The following is a 21371-nucleotide window of genomic DNA, read 5'->3' as shown; positions in this document are numbered from 1 at the left end:
GGCCAGGTGTCCCTATGCAGCTTCCAGGGGAGCGATCTGTGGGAAGAGAGGCGCAGGCACAGGGGGGGAAATGCCAACAGGAAGTCCAAGGCATTAAGGGCCGCAGAAGACGCCACTATCCTGCTGCCAGGGTTTATAGGTGGCGATGCAGCTACCTCAATATGTCTGAGGTGCAGTGCAGAAGGAGGCTCCACCTCCCAAGGGAGACAGTGACCTCCATCTGTCAGATAATTGGGCCTGAAATGACCTCTGACTGTGTGGGTGGACACTCCATGCCAGTGGCTCTGAAGGTCACAGTGGCCCTCGACTTCTATGCTGCTGGCTCTTTCTAGAGCTCGTGGGGGATCAGTGTGGAGTCTCCCAATCAGCTGTGCATAGTTGCGTCAATCTTTTGTTCAGGCGGGTATTGACTTTCATTCATTTCCATATGGAAGAGGTCAGCCAGGCTGAGCGAGCCAGAGACTTTGCAGCAATCTAAGCATCCAAGGTGCAATCGACTGCACACATGTGGCCATCAAGGCGCCAGCGGGTCAGCCGGGTGTTAACAGGAAGGGATTCCATTCCATGAACATGCAGATAGTGTGTGACCATTGAATACATATTCTGCAAGTCTGTGCAAGGTACCCTGGCAACTCCCATGATGCTTATTTCCTGAGACACTCCCAGGTGCCAGGGCTCTTCAGTGCTCCAGACCGTCTAGATGAATGGCTGCCAGGTGACGATGGCAATCCCTTGAAAAGGTGGCTTATGATGCCTCTCCGCCACCCAAGAAGAGGCAGAGCAGTGGTATAATGGGAGCCATGCCTCCACAAGGGCGGTGTTGGAGATAGCCATAGGTCTTCTGAAGATTCGTTTCCGATGCCTGGACCGTTCAGGGGTGCACTACAATTTCCCCCAGAATGGTTGTCACCGATAGTGGTTGTTTGCTGTGGTCTCCACAATCTGGCACTGGCAAGGGGGGACCCACTGGAGGAAGAGGATGTTGAAGCAGCTGTACAGACTACAGATGAGGAATCCAGTAGTTGAGTCAGAAGAGGAGCATGGTGAGGAGAACACTGAGGGTGTGGAGACAGACCTCGGTAACCTCCAGGGGGGTAGGGACACCATGATCAACTTGATCCAATACTCTTTCAGCTAGGCTACCAAATAAGCGCAACCACCTCATGCCAGGGCTGCCACCGCCATCCCAGATGTCTGAAATGACCCTCTCCTTTGACCCCAAACTCCACTCAGTGCCTGTGCAATAAAGTTTTAAGCCATCCACATCCATATTACATACTGGCATACCCTGCATCACATTAAATAAAAAAGGTGAAACATACTCAGGCCATTACAACAAAAGAAAATTTATCTCATGTTGACAGTCAAAACAAATTAACAGAATCTTCTCTGGTCTTAAAATAAATAAAACATTGCACAACAGAAGGTCACCCATGATCAGTCCCTCTGGTGCTCATGGTGCCTTAAACTTACGTTTTCAAGTGCTATGCCTAGGTGTCCCCCCTCACTGGCGGCTGCATTGGAGACAGCCTGTTCACTCTGCTGTCTTGTTGGCCTTGGTGACCTTGGCAGTCACCCTCTGGCCAGTGGAGCCTGTGCTGGCCCAGCCTGGGAGGGAGCGGCCAATTCCACTGCTGGCACCTCCCCAGTCATCACAACCTCATCAGATGCCACAGTCACTGGCGGAGGGGCGGAAGAGTTGCTGCCATCATCCGGAACGCCCTGCGAGGAGCCCGCAGGGACAACAGGAAGTTCATGTGCCAACGTGAGGTCACTTTGGACCTCCCTGTTCAGCATTGATGGATGGGCACCTAGTTGGGATACTGAGTGCCTCATCCATCTCCCACTTGGGTGCTGACCACCTGAGGTCAGTGCCTGTGTGAGGGCTTGCAGGTCCGAGTGCAACCCCAGGAACCCCTGATTCTGTTCCTGGAGCTACCTCTCCATGAGAGTCTTCACTCTCTCAATGGAGGAGGCAGTGCGCTCAGCCATGAGGGTCACCACAGTGCTCATGCTCTGCATAGGCTTCTCCATAACAGAGACCATGATGTGCATACCATCATGGATCTCCGCCAGATCCTCCCGCACATCTCGCTGGACTTCCAGCACCTGCTGCCTAATGGATGACTCCAGAAGCTCATCATCTGCCTTAGACTGAGCATCGTTCTGGTCCCCAGCAGTCCTCTGACTGCTGGCGCCCTGGGCACTCTCTGCCTCCGCCTGCACCTCAAGTGAGTATGAAGTGCCCTTACCGCTGTGCACTGACATCCTAGCCGAAGATCTAATGCCCACCGAGGTGCTGGCATCTGCGCTGGTGCCTGGTTCAGAGAGCGGGTGTGACGCAGGTTCATGTGGAGACTGGTGGTCCTCTGGCATCAGGGGTGGGTCTTCAGGGTCATGCGATTGGGTGCATAGTGGCAAATCTAAGGGAGAACAACGACATGTCATTAGTTTAAGACATCACACTGGCATGCGCATGCCAGACACCCTGGTGAGCCAATGGAGATCTGCATCATGGTGCCATTGTCTTTCAGTGATCAGTGGGGAATGAGTTTTGAGGCTCCCATTAGTGATGAGGCTACACAAGAATGTTTGCACCATCCAAAACTCTCACCCCTGTGCACTGCACTCTTATCTTTGTCTGACACCCCAGTCTCTCTGCAACTGGTTGACCAAGGTGCATGGTGCCTCTCCAGTTCCAACATGTACGCTCGATTCTGCTTAGGGTTAGGAGGTTAGCGGGGCCTCCGCCTGTCTGCAGCCTTTCAATGTTGTTATGGGCCATCTACTCCTGAAAGGACAGAGGAGCATTGATTAGTCCACTCTCTACCTGCAGCGCCATTGTAGCCTGGCCAACCCCACCTGAGGAGCACTTTGCAGGGCACATCCAAGTCATGGCCCTCGAGCTGCAAGGCACTCAGTCCAAGCAGACAGGGCTCAACCCCTTGGCCAGCTGCGGAATCATTGCCACTTGGCACTCAGACTCTAACACCCCTGAGTTCCACTGGGGGATGGCCAGACCTTAACACTTCAACACACTGACCCATGCCAACACGGTACTCACCCTTCCCAAGTGCAGCAGGTCATTAAACCTTTTGCGGCACTGCACCCAGGTGTGCCGCACAACATCGTGGCTGCCGACAGCACTGCCACCTGCTCCCAAGTCCTTTTTGACAGGTGCGGTGGCCTCCTCCTCCCATCTCTGGGGACGAGGGTGTTGCTCTTGGCAGCCATCTCCTCCAGGAGGACCGCGAGGCACTCATCAGAAAACCGGGGGGGGCAGCAGTAAAAAGCAAGGCTCATTCGGGTATGTGGTTGTGCTGTAAGGCTGATTTTATGGATTGACTTTTTCAAGTGGTAATGCTTCAGCAGATCCAGTTAATAGGACAATAATAAAATGCATAATGGTGCATTACGGCCATGCATGCAATGCTTAGAAAGAACTCTTTTGTTGCTTGGTAGAACTTGAGTGCCCATCTGACCTGCCCTCCCGCCTGGCGTCTGCAGTCACATCAATTTTTAATTTCCTGCTGACAATACCGGAGATGCCTTTGTCACCGGCAGCCTTCCAGGGCCTGACTGTGCGGGTTTTAAACTGGCTGCCGGATATCCTTTGGACCCAGTGGCCGACAGGCCCCTGCGCGCCCCTTCTCGACCATTGGGGGGAGCCACTGTTCATGCTCGGCGGGCCGGGGGTCGATCGTGGGCGGCAGCCCATTCCCCGGCCACCCGCACCTGCATGTCGCACTCAAAATCCTGCCCTACCAATTAGAAGGGGGTCCACACAGTTAATGCTCAGCTGGCAAATACCAGCAACAAACGCAGACCACGCTGACTTCCTGAGCAGTGCAGCAGATTTCTTCACTTTAAAGAAAGTCACTATTTCTGGACTATTTAAATGAGAGGGCAGACAACAAAGATGGCTGGTAGGAGTTCAAGGCTACCCTCTTCAGCTCTGGCACTATGACACCATTAAGATCCACAACAGCAGCTGCGTAAAGGTGCAAGGCCCATGTAACCAACAAGATTATTATCACAGACACTAGGGTTAGTGACCTCCAGCACTAACTCCGCCGGAACATATGGTAAAACGCCATCTAATTTGCCCACAGTTGATTATGGTTATGCTTATGCCCACAAATCAATAGGTTTAACAGTGTGTTCCAGTTCAGTTCTGGGGGCCCCAACAATTTCTTTCAAATTTCTTACCTTGTAGGAGGCTATAGATACCTCAACTTTCTATTAGGCTAAGCGCCTGTCCCCAGCCTCAAGCCCAGCCCCAATTAAGCCCCGCTCCTACCACATCACTAATCTTTGTAAGGTGAAAGGGAGGCTCCCGGCATAAGCCATATCTGGGTTAAGGCGAGAGTGAGCCAAATCAGCATTGAATGTTTGGTCCTCTTATAGGTATCATCAAGCAGTTCATCAGAAACTCGGATATGGAATGTTCCACATCACAACCCTTCTAGGGTCCCGAAGAATATGTAGTATACAGCATGCTCCAGAACTCTATCATCCAGAGAGGTGTAAGAATAGAGCATATGTCAGAGGGAGAGGCTCATCTACAGTCAAGGTCAAAGCAAGACACTGGTAATAATCAAGAATGTATCTCTGCTGAAACACTGTAGTAAACAGCAAAACTCATTCAGGTATGTGGTTGTGCTATAAAGCTGATTTTATCGACTGACTTTTTCAAATGGTAATGCTTCAGCAGATCCAGTTAATTGGGCAATAATAAAGTGCAAAATGGTGCATTATGGCCATGCGTGCAATGCTTAGAAAGAGATCTTTTGCTGCTTGGTAGAACTTGAGTATTGCTAAAAAAACAAAGAGACATGTTGTCAAAGCTTTTTGTCTTGCACTCATCAGGACAGAATTGTAAGAATACCAAATTTCAAAGGTAACAGCAATTTATACTGCATGAGAAGAGGGTGCAATACTTTGTCAGTACTTTTCCTGTTGTGAACAGCTGAAGGGAAGTGCTGTTTGATATCATGCACCAGGCATTGGAATGTATGATCTACATACCTGGCACCACACAACACTGAAATTCATATGCCAAATTATTCATTTGTGGGGTAGGCAGAACATCTGTTTGGCTTGATGGAAGCATCCATTTAGTGGAAAATACTACTCGTGTTGCTACTACATAATAGCAGTGTGAAACGACTAGCTTCACCTGTTGCTCAACAGGCAAAGTACTGACCATATTCAACCAGATGGTGATTGCAAAACTCAGAACATAGTGTCTAACATAAGATGTGATTTCATAATTGGACAACACTTACTAAACAATCCTGATTGTGTTAAGAATTACACTAACAACCAATTTAAGACAACTAGTCAGGCTCAGAATGTGGCTCATTTACACATACTAGAAGCTACACATATTCAAACACAAGGCCCTATCCTTTGCAAACAGAAAAAAGATGTCCATGCATTGCACCTTTGTCACCTAAACAAAAGCTTGGGGGACAGCCATTCCCTGGTTCATTCCCAATAGCAAATGTCTTGACCAGAGGTGATTTGCCTGGTTTGAATTTAAGCAAAAACATGGCAGTTAACTGTTTCCTGGTGCATTCACCATGGCAATAACTCTACCAGAGTCCACTCGCCAACCAATCAGCACCTTCTTCTCATGCAGTATAAATTGTTGCCCCTTTGAGATTTGGTGTCCTTGCAATTCTGTCCTGATGAGTGCAAGGCAGGAAGCTTCAACAGCATGTCTCTTTTTTCAGCAATAATGCTTTTGTTAATCTCAGTTATGGCTCAACAGGATGAGATGAAACCCATTACAGTACAGTAAATTTGTCAATTTAACAATAGCCACAACTGCAGCTGCACGTGGCTTCTCATCCAACTGATGAGTAACACCCACTGGCAGCTCTGGGAGTTAATATGGCCAACCATGCCAGCCCAGCACAATTCTGGCAAGTTCAAGGCTCAGTGAACTCTGGTCACAATGGTTTAGTGCCAGAATTAAAAGATAAGCCCTTACACCTTTAGTCTGCCACTATCAGGAAGAATTTACCTGAAATAAACAAGATCATTTGACCATGTCTTAGCATTAAAATGAGGGATTGTATATCTCTATTACAGAGTGCTACAAGCACATATGTAGAGTGTGTTATAGTAAGAGGACCAATTAAGAGGTATGTTGTATCACAGCATGTTGTAATAAAGGAATGAAGCATCTCTATTAGAGCTGTGAGAAAAATTGCAGCAATACTAGTTATGCAAAAGTCTTGATACATCATTGATTATGAAAGGTCTTGGTAACACGAGTGGCTGATGTAATCATACTGCATATCTTGTACGGCATGCGTTATACATTACAGATTGAGGAGTCATGGATATAGAAGACAGCATATGAATAAAGAATGGGCAAGCATTTTTTAATGGCTACAGGAACTAAATTGTGTCACTGTCTCGATCTTTGCCAACTAAGTAATCTTTTTTACGATATACTTGACAATATTTCCTATCTTGCCCCTGAGCTTTAACTGTATAAGTTCTACAAACTTTCTCCCATCACTGTAATAAATGCACCGACATTTATTAGCTCAACTTCATCCAGAAGGCAAAGCAGTCCATTTGATTAGCACCCCATCCACCAGTTTAAACATCCATTCCGCCCCACCGCCATATAGACTGAAATAATTGTGTTCCAATGTCGCACATATGTCCTGTTATAGAGCAGTTAGAGGTCTATGTAACTTCTTCCGTATCTATTAACTACACAAAGCATATATGCCATGCACCACCTTAGAGCCTGGTGGGCCTTTCATCAGAAAGATCAAAGGTGACAAATTTGAAACATTAACTGTTTCTCTCTCCACAGATGCTTGTTGAGCATTTCCAGCATTTTCTGTTTTCATTTTAGATTTCCAGCTTCTGCAGTATTTTGCTTTTGTACCACAGCGTGTGTACTATCTATTTGTGTTAAAATGTTGCAGTATGGTGTTGTCATGTTATAAAGCAGTTAATAGAGGGCTGTGTATCGCTCCATCCACATCCATCAACTAATAAGTCACCAAGGCTCCTTTGGCTGCGCCCCCAAAAATCCATAACTTCCAGCACCCAGAAGGACATAAGCGGATGCATGGGAACACCATCACTTACAAGTTTGATATGACCTAATCAGTACTTTGTGATTTACCTCACCTTCTTTGGTGTTTTTATTTTCTGTGATGTACTGTACTTTGGCCCTTGGTCCTTCTCCTTGGCTTTTCATTAAATAAAATCTAGGACAGTCACTGTCTAAAAACCAGTGTAAGGTCACTTTATCTCCATGAAAACACCAATTTACCAATTGCCTTATTCGAGGTGTTAGGAATCAGGTTAGGAATTTTCCATCTAACATATCTTGTTTCAAGCTTATTAGGAAGAAAATTGTATATTGACTTGGATGTGGAGAATTTAATTTGTCTTGCTGAAAAAGCCATTTCCACACTTCTCCACTTTTCTATTGTAACCTAATAGCTACATCTTCAAAAAGAAAAAAACACAGATGCTCCACAAATTGAGAAATACATAGCAATCAATATAAAAATGTCAATGCATCAACCTTCCCATGTCCGTTCACCTCCTGGATCACTTGGATGGTTAAGTATACTGTAGGTAAAACTATACGAATTTCAAAGGCTTAAGCAGTTGTGGTTTAAAAACCTAAGCGGACAATACATTTTCAAGCACCTCCCACTGTGGCTGCTTTCTCAGAGGCTAATCATCAAGAGATAGGGGTATGTACTTATATGTATATTTTTAATATATCATTCTTAATGTTCTTTTATGATACAAGGCTGTAAGAGTTGTGTTAAAATGTTGCCGTATGGTCGTGTCGTGTTATAGAACAGTTAATAGGGGGCTGTGTGTCGCTCCATCCACATGCATCAACTACACCAACCCTGTACACCTTGCATAACATTAAGAGTGTACTTGTGAATATTTGTACCTGGATAGTGAAATAAATGTAAATTTTGTATAGCCAGGAAAATTACAGAGTTTTTGGCCCACCTTAGAGTCTGATGAGCCCACACTGCTGGAACAAATGAAGCAGAACTCAAGCCATTGCTGCTCCTATTAAAGAATACAGAACTTATCCGAAATTATGGGTATGGGGTCATTAACAACTTCGGGGCAGGGGTGGCCCACTGTTGTGAGTGCATAGAGACCCATGCACTAATCCGCTTACTGCAAGGCAGAGTAATACTGAGCTAGAACCCCAAGGCTCTTACCAGGTGGAGGAAAAACAGTGCAAAATGATACTTGGCACTGATAGGAGCCTTAGCCCTGGCAACACGTACCTCTGGGATCGATGACTGTATTTTGTGTAAGGTTTGTTGCCTTGCTGAGGCCTCAGTCACACTTATGCCATCTTTGAGATGATGAGAGTTCAGGCACTATAAAGGCAGAATTTCTGGATAGCCCAAGACTTGGGGCTTATGAGAAATATGTCCATCTCTCCCTCAATCAGAAATGGCTGCATCATTAAGGTGCATCAGAATTTTCCATTTTCTCTCCCTGTTCAGGCGATCAGCCTCAGATCTGTCCAGGATTCAATTCAGTCTGTAATTTGAATAATCACATATCTGACTTATTTAAGTGGCGCATTCTTCAAGTAGAAGGTCCTATGTTAATTTGCTATTTAAAACGAAAACCCACCTACACAGTAGCAGATGAAATCTTTGCGAAAAGGCCTTTCACAAAGACAATTTACAGACCCTTGCCTTTGTGAGAGGCTTTTATAGAAAGATTTCATCTGCTGCTGTGTAGGTGGATTTTTGTTTCAAAAGCAGGTGTTATGGCATGACTCAACAAAAATATTTCCACCTCTGACAGTAAGTGTTAAAGCAGGTGTACGAGAAACATTTGGGAAGCATTCATGTTAGCTCAAGTTGCCAAAACCAGAAATCAACCTTCACAGGGTGTATAATTTGAGTCTGTTAAGCTCAAATTTTAATTCCACTGTACCCGTACCAAAAGTAAAAAAAAAAGGCAAGTTATGCAAAAACAAAAACACGCATTTAGATAGCAGCTTTAATAGAGTAAAACATCCCAAGGCACTTCACAGGAATGTTATCAGGTAGAAAAAGCTAACACTGAGCCAGAGAGGGAGACTTAAGGAAAGATGACCAATTACTTGGTCAGAAGTAGGTTTTAAAGAGCATTATAGAGTCAGGTGGAGAAGCAGAAACATTTAGGGAGGGAATTTCAGAACTTAGGATCCAGACAACTGAAGGCATGGCTACTAATGATTGGGCTATAATTTAGGCCTGAAGTAGGTTACAGAGATGGCAATTTTTGTCACAATGCAGCAATTTCGCACATATAATGCAAATATAAATTACACCAGGCTGCAACACTAATTTTAAGTGCATGTAACAAGTTGAAAAGCTACCCCATTATGAGTTTGCAAATGAGATGAAATGATTTGCCATGTGAGTTTGCATAAAGACATTGCCTTTTTAAATGAATGGCTGGCTGAATCCTCAATGGATATCACCTGAGCAGCACTCTGCTGTGTTAAGAGCTTAAAAAGTCATGTCCCCATAAGGGAGTGGAGCATGATTTAAATATGGATCGTTCCTTTTGGTAGATGATGTTTAAGGAACCTTTGTGTTGGAGCTTTTAAGGGGAGGAGGAAGGGGTTGTTTCATGTCACAATTCAGCAACATAAGCATATGACTTGTGAATCCCACAGAGTCCAAACTGTTCACTATATTTCACTCAAAAATGGTCGGTAGGTACAAATTAATTTTAAAAGCATTAAAAATCCCACAACATACAGATACACAGTCATATAAACCAAGAAGTGGATGGCAACAGTGAGTGCATTATCTCTTTTGAATCCTTTATATTCACATCACAGATCTGTTTATTTGATCAATAATCAAGCAAAGGCAGAAAATGTTTCTAACTGTAACTAATAGGAAATAAGCCATTGATTATCTGGCTACACACACGAAGGAATCAAACAAAATACTTCCCGTTGAGTTAGTTTGCCCTTCGGTCACAATCCTTGAATGCTCATAGCTAATTTTCATTGTTTGTTTGTAGTACTATATAAAAAGATGATGGTGCCATAATCAGATGGGATTTGAAAGTCACTGACTGGTCCTGATGCAATCTTTTAAGGACTAGAATGACAGCCAGACTCTGCTTTCAAACGGCATTTGAGCACGAATTGAAGTCATTTTTTGAACAAGATATGGAAAGAGCCTGTAATAACATGTACCCCATTGACATCGGAATGCTGTATGCCATGGATAGAATCTAGTGCATTGTTCAGTGAATAGGCTTTATGAACAGATTTGGGTTTTGATTACAATAATAATAGTATAAAAGATATTTTTATAGTAATTTACCTACATTGCAACCTTGGCTACTACAAAGTGACGGAAAAGCACTCAACCCAAAATAGAATAAGACATCATTAGTTGAACAACGCATTTAAGATATTATGAACCAAATCCCTTTATAGGCCTCATTATCTTTCACAAGATAAGCTTATTGATTTTATTCAGAAAACTCTGTAATGATCGTGGATTTTCTTGGAAACAAGGTTATGCAGGCCAGTGCTCATATTAGTCTTAAACAAGCAAGGCTGACGGAGGCCCAAACTGCATCAGAATGGTGCAGACACACATTTTTAATGTATCCCCGGCCACTATATTTTTTCTAGTGAGCATCGGAAGAGGTCAGGTCACATCTGGAGCTTCACTTAAGAAATATATTTGTAATGATTTCACTCTGGGAATATGGGAAATTATACTACCATTTATTACAATGAACTAAGTGCTATGGAACATTACTTGGTGTAGTTGGAAGAAATAGTAAGTGTTTTTTTAATCACTAAAGCTAATTTATTTGTTTTCCTTGTATGTTGGTTGTGACTGGCTAAGGAATGATTGCAGAGACGTAGATATATCTTAACCATAACTGATTCATTGGATGAACATAAATGTATACAGATATAGAGGGCTATAGGTATTACTCAGTCTAAGCCTTGAGCTTTCTCTTCATATGTCTCTCTCTTACATCATCATGTGGACGGTATTGTTTCTCAGTCCCACAAATAAACCCTTTCAACCCTGAACACCCTAATTCTACACCTCCCCCTAAGCCTCTCTCCAAATATATTTTGTGTTTATATTTAAATACTACTCCACCTCCCCACAAGTTTCTGACTTTGTAGATTTAATCAGTCTGGAGGTTTCACAACGCTCCCTGATCATATTCTTGTCAGACTTGGATGATCGGTAGTTTCCCTTTGGATATTTTTGCTTTGACTTGGTTGTCTTCAGTAGGGTTCCGGACAGGAGAGGAGTCAGTTAAAACGGCATTGATTTTTCTCTTACCACCTGTCCGTAAACTGAAGATGTTTTGAATGAGTTTGTTTTAAGAATAAGCAGTGGCGTATTTTTTCCCAACCCCTCAATTTTTGTGTGATCCAATTTTACTGATAATCCACAGTGAACTCGAGTTAAGATTAGCTCAGAAGGTTAGTTTATTTCACATGTTCAAAATTCATGAAAGGAGCATACATAAAGTCCCACTCTGCATTCACACAGTAAAGGGGGGAATAGAGGAAAGGAGGTTTACAGCACAAGAACCACAGAATAACTGAATACTGGCTCATGTGAGTTCTAGAGTCCCGAGGCCAGAGTCCAATGGGGAATTCTTTCAGGTAGGCATTCCGAGTTCAGCTGGCTGGAGAATGGTGTTGTAAGATTCACTTTTTAGGTGGTGTTGCTGTGGCATGCAGAGATTGACCCGGTTCTGTAGACGAGGATACAAAATCTTCCGGCAGAGTCAGGTTAGATGGGTCTGTCTAGACAGAGCCGGCTTCTTTGTGCTTTGTCAGTTGGATGGTAAAATAGAAAACTGGGTGTGCCGCCCAGAAATATAATATTGAACTGTTCCAAGGGACAGAGCCTTGGGTCAAATGACCTTCTTCCTCCACAATGACTTCAAAAGGGACATTTATCCAGCATCTGGAAGTGACTTTGTTTTCAAGACTGATAATGTCTCAGCCATTGTGGGTTGAAAGTTATGTTGAAGGTCTCGCATTTGGGAAGCCATTGTCTCAGTAGACCCATAGTTCTCGGTGAAGTAGGTAAAGTAATCATTGGCAAATTGCAGGCTGTTGTCGGACACCAGCTGGTCCAGAACACCATGAGTTGCAAAGATTTCTTTCAATGACTTAATGACCAACTCAGTGGTTGTAGCATGTAAATGTTTCACCTCGTTCCCCTGCAGAAACAGTCGATGATCATAAAGAAGCATTTCCCATTGTACATAAACAGACATTCCCATGGTCTGGTAGGGAATTAAGTACAGATAAGGGGCTCACTTTGGTCTGGTTTGTGCACCATACACAGCTGGTATTGTGAAATCATTTCTTCTATTAGTCTTGTTATTTCTGGCCACCACACAGCAGTCTGGGCTCATGCCTTGCACTTTGTAATGTCCATGCGGCCCTGGTGGATTCTTTCCAAAATCTCTGGTCGGAGTGAGACAGGAATTACCAATCACTCATCGTACACCAGCAGATCAATAATCATGGTAAAGTACCTCTGTTGTTCAAAGTATATTTTCATTACCATTCCATCACGATTCTGCTGTGGTCAACCTTGCATGCAGTATTGACAAATGCAGATGTAGTCCTCATCTTGCATCTGCTCTTGGCGTATTTGTTGTAGTTTTTTTGAGCTCGCTGGCAATTGTGCTGCCATGAACTGGGAACAGGTCTCAACCTCGTTGTGTAGGTTAATATCCTGTGATTTCATTATTCTTTCATGGGATGTGGGCATCGCTGGAAAGGCCAGCATTTGCTGCCCAGCTTTAATTATCCTTGGACTGAGTGGCTGCCACAAAATTTCAGAGGGCAGTTAAGAGTCAACCACATTGCTGTGGGTCTGGAGTCACGTGTAGACTAAGTGTGGATGACAGATTTCATTCCCCAAAGGGTTTTTTATGACTACTGACAATGGTTTCGTGGTCACCATTACTGAGACTAACTTTTCAATTCCAGATTATTAATTGAATTTAGATTCCACCAGTGGCTGTGGTGGTATTTGAACTTGTCCCCAGAACATTAGCCTGGGCCTCTGGATTACTAGTCCAGTGACATTGCCACTACATCACCGTCTCCCTCACTTGTGTTACCGGATGGTCAGCTGTGGCCTTGGACAACATGTCTGCAGTCATTTGTAACTTGCCCTGGACATACATTATCTCATAAGTAAAGTGCATTACTTGCAAGCGGAATCTCTGGATTCTTGAAGGCATTTTGATGAGTTCCCTTTCACCCAGTAATGAGACTAATGGTTTGTGGTCTGTCTTGATGATGATGTTTAGCCCAATGACATAGTCGGAGAATTTCTCACAAGCCCACGTGGCTGTGAGAGCCTCTTTCTCTATAACCGCACACCTCATTTCTATGTCAGATAATGCCCGACACATGTAATAGACTAGTCTACAGCACCCATTCAGTTGCTTTTGAAACAGGACTGCCCCTAGTCCTGTAGATGAGGCATCAGCTTAAGTGTGATCAGTAGGGACAGGTCATAGTGAGCCAGGTTATCTGGTGAAAGTCGCATGTCTTTAATCTGGTGGAATGCTTGCTCTTGGTGTGCATCCTAACACCATGCTTGAGGCTTCTTCAATGGGTGTCTCAAGGGCTCCATGACTTGCAGGAATTTCGGCAGGAATTTTGGCGGATAATTTACCATAACAAGGAACCATTGAAGATCTGGAATGGTTGACAGGATCGGAAATTCACTGGTGGCCCTTGTTTTTTGCGGGTCTGCCATTATGCCTATGCTACTCACAATGTAGCCTCAAAATCAAATGGACATTTTGGAGAATCCACATTTAACATTAAATGTCAGTCCTCCTTTCTGCAAATGGTTTAAGACAGCTTGGAGTGTCAGGTCATGTTATTCGGCAGTTGCTTAGTGGACAAGGATGTTACACATGTTACATATTACGCCTTTAAGGCCTTGCAAGATGGTAGACATTGTTCACTGAAAAATTTCAAGTGCCGACGTTGTGCCAAACGGCAAAAAATTGAAGAAAAATCTGTCAAATGGGGTAATAAAGGCTGTCAATAATTTAGATTTGTCGCCTAATAATACCTCCAAAAGCTGCATTGGCATCAAGTTTCGAGAACATTGTACTCTTGGAGAGCTTAGTCAAGCTGTCCTCCACTGAGGGCATTGGGTATTTTTCTCTCACCATAGCCTTATTGAGTTGAGTCAGGTCCACACAGATGGCAGGGACCAGTTTGGTTTAGGGATCTGAACCATTCTAGAGCATCAATCTGTCAGCTTAGTGCGGGGACAGATGACTCCCATCTTGGCCATCTCGTGAAGTTGGAGTTAGACCTGTTTCATGAGTGGATGTGGTATCTTCCTCAGTGTGAAAAGACACACAGGTTTAGCACTTTTCCTCAGCATTCTGCTGTATTCAGTCTTCAGTTGGCCCAGACTAGTGAACAGTTTTGGAAACTTGCTTTTGAATTCAGCCCCAGATCCTTTCTGGTTGATTTCCTTGACTTTTTGGATGAGATTGAGGTCAACACAGGCTTTTCAACTCAGAAGAGAGAATTCCTGGTTGTGAAGCACAAATAATGGCCAGGATTTTCCCCTCGGCGATTTGGGGGTGGTGCCTGCTCACTGAGGGGAAAATGACACGGGATGACGTCAGGAGGAACCCCCGACGTCATCCCGGCCCCTTTAAATATTCACGAAGGCGGGCGGATAGCAAAATCAGCTGTCCGCCCGCCGACCTGTCAATGGCCAACTAAGGCCATTGACAGGCTAATTAACCTTATTAAACACCCTGCCCGGCCAAGCTTAAGACTGGCGGGCAGGCCAGGAGCCCCAGCGGGCTGCAGATTATTAATGAAACTTCATCCACTGGCGGGATGAAGTTTCATGTCCGTTTTTTTAAAATTTAATAAATTTTATGCGTTTATTATTAACATGTCCCATCTCGTGTGAAATTGTCACATGAGGGGGACATGTTAATAATTTTAATACTTATCTATTTTTAGAGTTTACTTACCTCTCATGAATCTGTCTGAGACAGCACTTTACCTCAGGGAGCAGTGCACTCTTTCACACGCATGTGCGAAAGAGCGCACTTTGACAGTTGGGGATTCCCTCCAACTCCCCACACAGGAAGCGCATAGCGCTTCCTGTCGGACAGGCCGCTGGGCGGGCCTTAATTGGCCTGCCCACTCAAAATGGCGGCGGGCCCCGTTTTGGCGGCGGGGTTGGGCTGCCCGCCCACCGCCGAGCCAGTGGGGCCTGCCCGCCCGCCAAGGGCTAAATTCTGCCCAATGTCTCCAGTGTCCGTTTGTTTTTGTATTGGAGCTTTGCTTGCAACATACCTTTGACCTGCAGCTTGATCCCTCCTGGGCCATATAACTGGGTTGTAGATGACTTCAGGCATTGTATTATCAGCCACGGTTCTTTGTCAGACAAGACTCTTACACTTGCTCCTGTATCCAATTTGAAATTAGTGATATGTATATTGATACAAATATCTGCATTCTAGACTGTGTATCTGGGGTCTTTGATGATGCCGAGGAAACATTGTTGTTCCTCTTCTTGTTGAGATTCCTCAATTTCATTAATGGCCTTGTGTGCGAAGATTATCTCATTATCCTCTGTGTATCAAGAGGTTTTTGTTCTGCACATCCTTCCAAAGTGTCCAAACCTTTTACAAAGTAAGCGTTCTGCAATGCTTGCAGGACACTGCTCGTGCTTGTGGGGCTTTTTTGCACCACGGCACTAGCATCGTTTAATGACATCTTGAACGTCTGTTCCATAAGTTGTCTTCTTCCCTGGCATATCTTTGACATTCTTTTGTTTAATAAGTTGTACCTTCATTGGGGATTTTCTGAGCCACTGTTTGTCTTCTCCTCTGAGTATGGCTCTGTTTTGTTTACAGACTTCTGTTTATCTCACCAACTGTATTGCCTTCTCCAAAGCTAAGTCTTCTTTGGATTGCAGTAGGTCAGATAGGGTGTCATCAGTAATACCGACTACAACGCAGGCTCATATCAGCTCAGTTTTAAGGTCAGGAGCAGAAGTTTCCCCCCGTCGGGTGTAAGTTCAGGTGCAGGCACTGGGAGGCGCGTGCCGCCATTTTACGTGGGTGGGACAATTAAGGCCCACCCAGCGTGACATCCGCAAGGAAGCGTTATGTTCTCCCTGTTCGGGCGGTGGGGGGTGGATTCCCTGAGCCGAGAATGCGCTCTTTGGCACCTGTGCATGAAAGAACGCCCTCATCTCCCTGAGGCTAAGTGCTGCCTCAGGGAGATTGGCGTCAAATTTAAAAATGTTAAAAACAAGAAAAAAAAAAATTCCCTGACATGTTCCCTCATGTGACACTGTTACATGATTTGGGATATGTCCATCACTTTTAGTTACACTTTTATTAAATTTTTAAAAACCTACATGAAACTTCACCCCGCCCGTGGATGAGGTTTCATGCTTTTTCTAATGCCCGCCAGGGCTCCCGGCCTGCCCGCCAACCTTAAGGTTGGACGGGCAGGTCCACTAATTACGTTAATTACTTTGTCAATGGCCTCAATTGGCCATTGACAGGTCGGCGGGCACACAGCTGATTCAGCTGAGCCCCCACCGACCTGAAAATTGAAATGAGTTCCGCTTGACGTCATCCTGTGTCATTTTACGCATCGGCGAGCAGGCCCCCACCCCCCGCCACCAACACCCGCTCACCGACCGGGAAATCCTGGCCCAGCATATTTGCAACTTTCAGCCAGTTGATGCATGTCATTGACTATAGGTCTTACTCAGTCTAAACCATGAGCTTTCTCCTCTTGATTCTTGGTCTCTCTTACACCATCATGTGTGCGGACTGCTTCTCCAGTTCTGGACTTGTTTGACAGCTTGCATCCTTGGCTACTACTTTTTCTGGATGGATATGTGTGGATGTGCTGACAAAGAGGCGACTATTGTTGGAGCAGTGTGTTTGGAAGTAGAGATAGTTTAACTATGTCCTTTGTGTATTTGGGTGTGTTAAAAATAATGTATATCTTTAAGTTTAAGTTTAATTTGTTTTTCTGTATTTGTGTGTTAAGAAAAGGAGGAATTGAGTTTTAGTTTCACTTTAAAAGATGCTTGCATTTTAATGAAGATTTTACAACTCTTGAGGGGGAGTGAAAGCAAACAAGAGTAGAAAAAACTGTGCTGTTGCCTAGCAACAGGGGTCCAGAGAAGGAGGCGCACAGAACCAGAAAAGCAGTTTGAGTTCAGTTGAAGCCAAGATTCCAGAGAGACTGGACAGTGGAAGGACAGATGGCAAGTCCCAAACTAAAGTTCAAGCTAAGAAGTCCCCAAATCTTCCCGCATTTGACTGTGTGCAAATAAATTAACCCTTTGAGTTCATCCAATCTTAAGTTTTCTGTGGGTTTATTAATATAAATTGGATCACACCAAAACTGAAGGGTTGGGAAATACTTATAAAGGGGGAAGCAAATCAAAACACCTTTCTGTTTAAGGGCAGGTGGTGAGAGGAGAAATCATGACTGTTTAAATTAACCCCCCTCTGGTCCATAACAATATTCTTTATATTGTCACTTTCAAAAGGCCAAAATGATTTGGCAGTGTAAAGGTGAAGTGATAAATGTACTCTTCCCTTTTTAAAGATGCAAAAGTACTGAAAACAGAGGTCCACAGTTGGAATCAAAGCAGCATAACTCTGAATCACCTCATACATTTCAGCCTGACAACAAGCACTACCTCCAGCCTCGCAATGGACTGTAAACTTGAATAAGTGCTAATGTTAATCCAGAAGCTATTCACAAATGGTACTGTGTTAGTTTAAAGACCTAGGTTTAATTGTTTTCAGTTACATTCTTCACTTGTACTCTGGGTGTACCTCAATTTTTGAAATAAGCAAATCAGTGTTTAGTTACATTTTTATGGTTTTAATACTTGCAATGATGTTGGCCTGCTCTGTTAAATCTTAGGTCCTATCAGAGCTGCTGATAGCCAGAGTAGTGTCAAATGCATGAGGTTCTACTCTCTGGAAAATGGATTTCACTGAGATGCTGAGGTCAGTGCAGCCAATTGACATATTCATCATCCCTTTCATTCACCAGAAAGTTGGGAGACCTGCATTCTATTGAGTGAGGCTCACCATCAGCTTGCAAAATTGACTCCGAAAAACTCACAGGGATTATGCTGAGGCTTTCTAATGCACTGTTCAGGTTACACTGGAGTATTGGGTACAGATTGGTTGCAATGCTTCCAAAGAGGCATACGCACATAGAAGAGGCGGAGAAGTGCAACAAAACTGATTGAAGTGTGATGGATATGAGCTGAGGAAAAAGTGAAGCATCAACAGCACAATCTAAAGAGCAACAGGCTAACCAAAACCTCATCAAGGTACATAAAGGATGTTTCACAGCGAGGCTCCCCTCTTGGAGTGAAGGCTCACCAGAAGGAACATGGGTCGGAGATATGGACAAAATACTATTCTCTCACCTGTTCTCCTATCTGATGATGCTACACTCTGGGAGTGTAACTCTTTCAAGTACATTCACAGTTCTTGACTTTTTTTTTTGTTCAAGTCCTGGAGTGGGACATGAACCCACAACCTTCTGATTCAAAGGTGAGGGTGCTATGAACTGAGCCACAGCTGACACCTCACTCTGGGAGTGTAGCCTCACTGAGTTTGACCTATACTGTATTAAATGGAATGCATAAATTAAAAAGTCTTCAAGGTGTTATAACACAGCGGTCGGTAAAGGCTGAGTTATTTAAAATCCAAGAGGAAAACTTTAAACAACTGTCATAACCTATATATTCAATTGGTATGTTTGAGATGCAACTCTGAATTCAGAAATGAAACCACCAAGTCTCCAGAGGTTTTTAAATAAATTAAATTAAACATTCATTAATTTTAATAAGAAATTAAACACATACATGTCTACAAATGACTACCATAATAACTATTAAACAAATCAAGAAATTAATCATTCCCTGGTAATCTTCCCCAAGGCAACAATAACCCATAGACTTAAACAGACACCAGGCAAAGCACATTTTATCGTACAAATTCAAAATGAGGTTTCTTTCAATTTGTTCCTTCACAGACACAGTGGTAAGGTTTACAGACTGCGTAGACCTCACATGCCTCTGACTTCCACATACAAAATTCTCCTGTATATACCTAGCCTCCGCTTTAAATACAAATTCTCATTGTATCACCAGGCCCTTTGAACTCCACCTCTTCTAACAATAAAACCCTTTTCGTAGTACCAATTTTATCAGTAATATAAACACATTGCTTGGTGTCTCCTAGCTAGGTGAAAGATTTTAGCCCCAGTCTTTGAATGATTTATTCAACAAAAATGCAAATGCATCCTTTGCCTTTTTTTCATTCATTCACAGGATGTGGGCTTCGCTGGCTGGGCCAACATTTATTGCCCATCCCTAGTTGCCCTTGAGAAGGTGGAGGTGAGCTGCCTTCTTGACCCGCTGCTGTCCATGTGGTGTAGATACACCCACAGTGAGTTAGGAAGGTAGTCCCAGAATTTTGACCCATGCGACAGTGAAGGAACCGTAATATATTTCCAAGTCAGGATGGTGAGTGACTTGGAAGGAACCTCCAGGTGGTGGTGTTCCCATCTATCTGTTGCCCTTGTCATTTCAGTTGGTAGTGGTCGTGGGTTTGGAAGGTGCTGTCTAAGGAGCCTTGGTGAATTCCTGCAGTGCATCTTGTAAATGGTACACACTGCAGCCACTGTGCGTCAGTGGTGGAAGAAGTGAATGTTTCTGGATGTGGTGCGTATCAAGCTGACTGCTTTGTCCTGGATGGTGTCCACGTTCTTCAGTGTTGTGGGAGCTGCATTCATCCAGGCAAGTGGGGAGTGTTCCATCACACTCCTGACTTGTGCCTTGTAGATGGTGGACAGGCTTTGAGGAGTCAGGAGGTGAGTTACTCATCACAGGATTCCTACCCTCTGACCTGCTCTTGTAGCCATAGTACTTATATGGCTAGTCCAGTTAAGTTCCTGGTCAATTTTAACCCCCAGGATGTTGATAGTGGGGGATTCAGTGATGGTAATGCCATTGAACATCAAGGGGCAATGGTTGGATTCTCTCTTGTTGGAGATGGTCATTGCCTGACACTTGTGTGCCATTTGTCAGCCCAAACCTGGATATTGTCCAGCTCTTGCTGCATTTGGACATGGACTGCTTCAATATCTGAGGAGTCGTGAATAATGCTGAACATTGTACAATCATCAGTGAACATCCCCACTTCTGACTTTATGATGGAAGGAAGGTCATTGATGAAGCAGCTAAAGATGGTTGGGCCTAGGACACTACCCTGAGGAACTCCTGCAGTGATGTGCTGGAGCTGAGATGACTGACCTCCAACAACCACAACCATCTTCCTTTGTGTTAGGTATGACTCAAACCAGCAGAGCTTTTCCCCTGATTCCCATTGACCCCAGTTTTGCTAGGGCTCCTCAAACAAATGCAGCCTTGATGTCAAGTGCAGTCACTCTCATCTCACCTCGGGAGTTCAGTTCTTTTGTCCATGTTTGAACCAAGGCTGTAATGAGGTCAGGAGCTGAGTGGGCCTGGCGGAACCCAAACTGAGCATCAGTGAGCAGGTTATTGCTAAGCAAGTGCTGCTTGATAGAACTGTTGATGATCCTTTCCATTACTTTACTGATGATTGAGAGTACACTGATGGGGCGGTAATTGGCTGGGTTGGACTTGTCCTGCTTTTTGTGTACAGGATATACCTGGGCAATTTTCCATTTGGCTGGGTAGGTGCCAGCGGTGTAGCTGTACTGGAACAGCTTGGCTAAGGGTGCGGCAAGTTCTGGAGCACAAGTCTTCAGTACTATTGCCGGAATATTGCCAGGCCCCATAGCCTTTGCAGCATCCAATGTCTTCAGCCGTTTCTTGATATCACGTGGAGTGAATTGAATTGGCTGAAGATTGGTATCTGTGATGCTGGGGACCTCCGGAGGAGGCCAAGATAGATCATCCACTTGGCACTTCTGGCTGAAGATTGTTGTGAATGCTTTCGCCTTACCTTTTGCACTGCTGTACTGGGCTCCTCCATCATTGAGAATGTGGATATTTGTGGAGCCTCCTCCTCCAGTGAGTTGTTTAATTGTCCACCACCATTCATGACTGGATGTGGCAGGGCTGCAGAACTTAGATCTGATCCATTGGTTGTGGGGTCGCTTAGCTGTGTTTATTACTTGCTGCTTATGCTGTTTGGCACACAAGCAGTCCTGTGATATAACTTCACCAGGTTGACACCTCATTTTTAGGTATACCCTACTGTTAACATCTCAAAATTAC

This window comes from Cetorhinus maximus, chromosome 19 (assembly GCF_964194155.1).
Source record: "Cetorhinus maximus chromosome 19, sCetMax3.hap1.1, whole genome shotgun sequence".
Taxonomy (NCBI): domain Eukaryota; kingdom Metazoa; phylum Chordata; class Chondrichthyes; order Lamniformes; family Cetorhinidae; genus Cetorhinus; species Cetorhinus maximus.
The sequence above is the reverse complement of the archived record's forward strand: the minus strand, read 5'-3'. Positions refer to the sequence as shown.